At 32.6% G+C, this 5,657-nt stretch overlaps 1 long non-coding RNA gene across 2 annotated transcripts; it reads left to right on the top strand.

The window, feature by feature from the left end:
• The first annotated feature begins 355 nt into the window (after positions 1–355).
• Positions 356–5,649, top strand: LOC117119640. Of its 2 annotated transcripts, none has more exons than XR_004447220.1 (2): positions 356–458; positions 5,389–5,649. It is a non-coding gene; the product is annotated as an uncharacterized LOC117119640 (long non-coding RNA). The 2 variants fall into 2 exon arrangements; XR_004447221.1 differs by lacking the exon at positions 356–458 and adding an exon at positions 2,797–3,662.
• Positions 5,650–5,657: the final 8 nt, after the last annotated feature.

Genomic DNA, 5,657 nt, shown 5'->3' with positions numbered 1-5,657 from the left:
GACAAAGTTTAGCGGCCAAAATCGGTCTCTCTTTTTGGCCCGGACCAATTTTGGCGTGACAGGCCCACACCAAGTCAACACATGTCCGTCACAGACTCAGAGTGCCATTTTCGGCTATCTAGAGGTTGATATTCTTTAAAAAAAATCTCATTTGGAAAGGGGAATCCCTCTCAATAGTTGAATGAACAATAAAGTAAAATTTAAATGTCAAACTACTGTACAGCAATAATTATGTGTAGGTCTACAATTGTGCATAAAGTTAGAGGTTTGAAACAATTAACATTTTATTAATATAGAAGTTTAAAAGTAAATGATATTTTAAGAATGCTTGAAATGATATGTCTTTTAGGGTAATATTTATAGATGGTCAGAGGAGTGCAGCTTAAATTCCGAATAGACCTAAGACTTTCAAGAAACGCAAGTGTTTCAAGCAGCTGAAGTAAAAGCTGATGTATCGTGTATGTATATATATGTATATGTATGTATGGGTGTGTGTGTGTGAGGGGGTGTAGGGGTGTGTGTGGGGTGTAAGTGTATGTGTGTATGTGGGGGTGTGTGTATGGGTGAACGTAGCATACAGTAGTGTGGAAACGTATAGTCGAAACAGCAGGCCAATGTAATTAATGGGTTTTAAATGTTACGATTTTAAAAATACATCAAATAACGCTGACATTATTTTTTTAATTACTTTCACAATGCTGTGTTTTTTTTTTCAATACCAATAACACATGCAACAGTATTAATATTTAGAAAAAAAGTACCAACATTTTTTTGTTCTTTTTTGATTGAACGTATTAAACTTGATTTATTAATTTGTTTATAATATAATGAAAATGAAACAATGTGTAACAGGAAATTCAGTTACAGACGAATAAAGTGTTATCTTAATTACAATATATTACGCTTATATTGTCAAATTAAGATACAAAATTAAGAACTCAATAGTACCAAAAAAGACATCACAAACGCTACAAACACCAGAGTGGCTAGGGGATTCACCCCCACAACCCCAACCAGGGCCCTTCGCAGCCCCTGGCCCCCAGCGTATGGCTCGGGCCTTCAATCCCTTCGTTGCGCCACTGATTCTTTGTAGTTCCATTTACAATTTTTGCACCCCACTGCCCGATGGGAACCTCCTTGCGCTCCTGAATACATGAAACAGGGAATGAACTAAACATTTACTGCAAACGACTTGTGCGCATGCCTCTTAAATGTAATAAAATCAAACAGAGTAGGCATTAAAGGGGTGTTTTTTTTTCCCATGCGTGGAAGTACGACTACAAGACCGTACTTTTTTCTTTAAAGTTCCATCCATGTGTTTTCTGTTTATTTAGCCCTACATCAAAAACTATGTTAAGCCACTGTTTCAAAAAGTGTACGCCGTTGGTTGTGGAGAATATTGGCCATTGAAAAATAAGGTCGGTGGCATTTTGAATAGGGGATAACAATCACAAAAGAAAAATGCTAAATGACTAGTCCTGTTCTTATGTGAATTTTCTCAATTCTCAGGTGTTCATGTAATAACAGTCAACGTACCTTGAGTTTTATATATATAAGAAAAAAAAAAAAAATAATAATAGTGTTATGTCCAAGTCCATTATTGCTATCGTTGCCGTTGTTGCTATATTAGTGTCATCATTATTGCTATCGTTATTTCAAACACCTTTTAATACCGATATCGTTATTTTTATTGTTGAATTGATTTAATAAAAAAAAAACACCATGATTTTTAATGAAACGGTAGGCTAATGTCATGCATGCTATAGGATTTATTATGTAAATAATTACCGAATTATTAGAGTATTACTGTAGATGCTGTATACAAAACAATTATTAAAAAATTGTAGATTCTCATATATATATTATTTTTCTTTTTGCATTTGAATTGTGATTTTGTTTTAAAAACATCACCCTTTTTTGTATGATTTAAAGTTCGAGAAAATAATATTATTATAATTTATCACAATCATAAACAATCATGCATTAATTAAAAATAATTGATATGATAATAGAATTATTCATAACTTGTAAATTGTCACTTACAATTTTTGAAGACTAGTCAAACCACTGAATACACCTTGGTTTAGTTCAGTTATTCGGTTACTCCACAAGTGCCTTCAAAAAAAGAAAAAAATAAACAATATTATTTAATTAAGCAAAAGTAAACTATAAATAATAATGTTGCCAGTTGTAAACATGTTGCCTTTAATTTACAATGTGTTTTAATCCTGTTTCACCTGATTTTTTTGTAATAAACTCCACTCATTATGCCTGAGAACAGCATGTAAGTGAAAAGTGAAATTATGTTGGTAATAATATTATTACGACTAGGTACCTCCAATGAGCATAGAAGGTTGCACTTTGTGATGGTTTGCCGTTGTATGTTATCCATTGATCAGAGGTAATAACGATCAGCGCCTTTGATCATTGATTTGGTTTGGAACTGGCGCTTTACAAAAAATAAATAAATACAAAAAAAAAAAATATTAATATTAGTATTATGTCCAAGTCCATTATTGCTATCGTTACCGTTGTTGCTATGTGTCATCATTATTGCTATCATTATTACAATCACCTTTAATTACCGTTATTGTTATTGTTGAATTGATTTAATAAAAAAAAAAGACACCATGATTTTTAATCATCATTAAACATTATTAAATATTGTTTGTAACCGATAATTGAGCTGTAATCAGTATGTAACCGACAATATGATGCTCCTTTTACATGCATATAAGTTCCTGTCTCTTATACACATCTAGATGTGTATAAGAGACAGCATTTTGCCTTTATTGGCAATGTGTTTTAATCCTGTTTCACCTGATTTTTTTTTGTAATAAAATCCACTCATTATGCCTGAGAACAGCATTTATTCTATGTAGAGCATTACAGTAGTACCATGTATGTCAGTATAGTGAAAAGTGAAATTATGTTGTTAACAATATTATTACAACTAGGTACTCCCAGTGAGCATAGAAGGTTGCACATTGTGCTGGTTTGCCGTTGTATGTTATCCATTGATCAGAGGTAATAACGATCAGCGCCTTTGATCATTGATTTGGTTTGGAACTGGCGCTTTTATAAAAAAATAAAAAATATTAATATTAGTATCATGTCCAAGTCCATTATTGCTATCGTTACCGTTGTTGCTGTCATTAGTGTTATTATTATTGCTATCGTTATTACAATCACCTTTAATTAAGAATATCGTTATTATTATTGTTGAATTGATTTAATAAAAAACACCATGATTTTTAATCATCATTAAACATTATTAAATATTGTTTGTAACTAATAATTGAGCTGTAATCAGTATGTAACCGAAAATATGATGCTCCTTTTACATGCATATAATTTTATTGCGATCAATATTTTATGTGAAATAGGTATTGTGTGAACAGGATAAATGGCGTGAAATTAATTATTAAAGTTAAACATTCTTTGTATGGAATCAATCGTCATACACCGATAATAGATATGATTTTCACGACCTTTTTTTTATTCAATACTCGTCATGTGGTCAATCACGATATTCATTTCGAATGATATTCGATAACTCATGAGGTGTATATTGATGTTTGAGGTCACGGACCCCGTTTACGATGGACGTGCGATGTAACTGGCGGTCAAAAGTACAAAACATCTTACCAACCAGCAATACAGTAAGTCCTACTCGCGAACTTTTAAACCCCACAACGGTACACCCATTAATTCACCTCGAGTTATTTCCTAGCAGATTGATTTGATATTTGCTAATAAATGTTCATCGGACTCTCCTTTTTCTATCCCGTATTCATGTGCCTCACCTCTTGCATGACTTTTTAAATATCACCCCATCTGACGTTATCTCTGCATCTTAAAAATCTTAGTAACTCTAAATCTCCAGGTCCTGACAATCTTCGTAACTTTGTTATTAAGCTGTTTGTTTATTCGTGTGCTCCTTTCCAGGCTAAATTTTTTACTCTTTCCGTTAATACTGTTGTGCATTCTAATTTTTCCAACTTTCAGTTTGGTTTTTGTTTTCAACGATCTACATCTGATTCTCTTAATTATATTTTTCATCTGCTATTTAAATACAGTGACGCCAAACTTTGTACTTAGCTTAGTCGGCTAATCTGGTGGTAGCCACTGTGTGTGCGCTGAACCGTGGAGATCTCTAGATCCCCGGTTCAATTCCCATCGCTGCCTCTCCTTGTGTTTCAGCTTGAGGGCTGAAATACAAGTTACAATAGCGCACCGTCTTTTGGATGAGACGTTTAAGCCGTTGGTCCCGTGTGCATTTATGGCCCATGTGCACGTTAAAGAACGCAGTACACTCTTCGGAAAAGAGTAGGGGATTGTTTCCCAGTGTACTGTTCAATCACCACCAGAAGGACCCCAATGGAAATTAGGCAATATGAGGTACTGTATATGCAAACAATATTACAAGATAATGTAATAAAACCAAAAGTTCCACTGATTATATCACATTTAAGATAGCAAAATACACATTCCAAGCATCGAAACGCACGCCTCCATACAGGGACCCAGGGACAGAACGCCAATCATGCCATCATCAGGAACAATTCCTGATGACGGCACAAGCAGCACCGAAACACCGAATCCCCACACGATCGTGCCCACCCCAGCACCTGGAGTACTGTATGCATTACACCATCTGATATGATAATATAAAGAATTAGAGTATAAGAGTGCAATGTATTAAGAAAACATGTTTAAAATTTTATATCAAATATTTCCTAATGATTAGGCTATAATTTGATAAACTAAAGAAAATGCTTAAATTACATTAAATTACATTAATTACATTAGATAGTGATGCAAGTGTGCATTGACTTTTTAATATACTGTAAGTTCGCAGAACTTAAGTCAAAAACCCCAATTAAAATCTAATTAACTATGACATTATGGTCAGAGTGACTTTAAAAATATTATTTCAATAAAATCATTATCATTATTAATATTAATAACTATAACAATAATTATAGGTGTAATTTTCCCCTACCTGACATAAAAATGTACTGAATACTCAGTATGTGTGAAAACAACTTGATTGAATTTGGATACACTTTATAAAACATGTTAACAAGAAGGACAAAATAGATCATAAGAAAAGCAAATTTGCAAAGGTGAAATAAGCCTGTTCCTTGGTGATCTGCCTTGTTCGTTCTCCACAAGTAGTCATATTAAAATCATATGTACAATTTCCAACCAAGTTCTATATATAGACTTGCATTGTACTTTAATGATTTTTACAATTAAATAACAACTGCTGTAGAAACACAAGGAAAGCCATGCAAAAGTATTATAATTATTAATATTATTTATAGGTCTGATATTATTTTTTTAGTATAAATTTTCTTATTATTTATTTTTATTTTATTTCAGATTGGCAACACTCAATATGTTTTTCGATGAACTTAGCACCTTACAAAAACTGACAAAAGTCAACTATTCATTTCACAACACAGGGAGCACCGAACTATTTTAACCTACCATCTTGAATAAATCAATGTCGTAAATTTATGTACAGTCATTGTGCCAGTGTGCTAAAAAGTAATGAAACTATTTTTGTATGCATGATTAAATATTTTTTTGAGTTTGTTAAGCTAATAAATATTTCGAAAATTATAAAAGAAAAGGAATATATGCTATAT

This window comes from Anneissia japonica, unplaced genomic scaffold (genome assembly GCF_011630105.1).
Source record: "Anneissia japonica isolate Jap-2015-1 unplaced genomic scaffold, ASM1163010v1 scaffold308_len16325_cov119, whole genome shotgun sequence".
Taxonomy (NCBI): Eukaryota; Metazoa; Echinodermata; class Crinoidea; order Comatulida; family Comatulidae; genus Anneissia; species Anneissia japonica.
The sequence above is the reverse complement of the archived record's forward strand: the minus strand, read 5'-3'. Positions and strand labels throughout refer to the sequence as shown.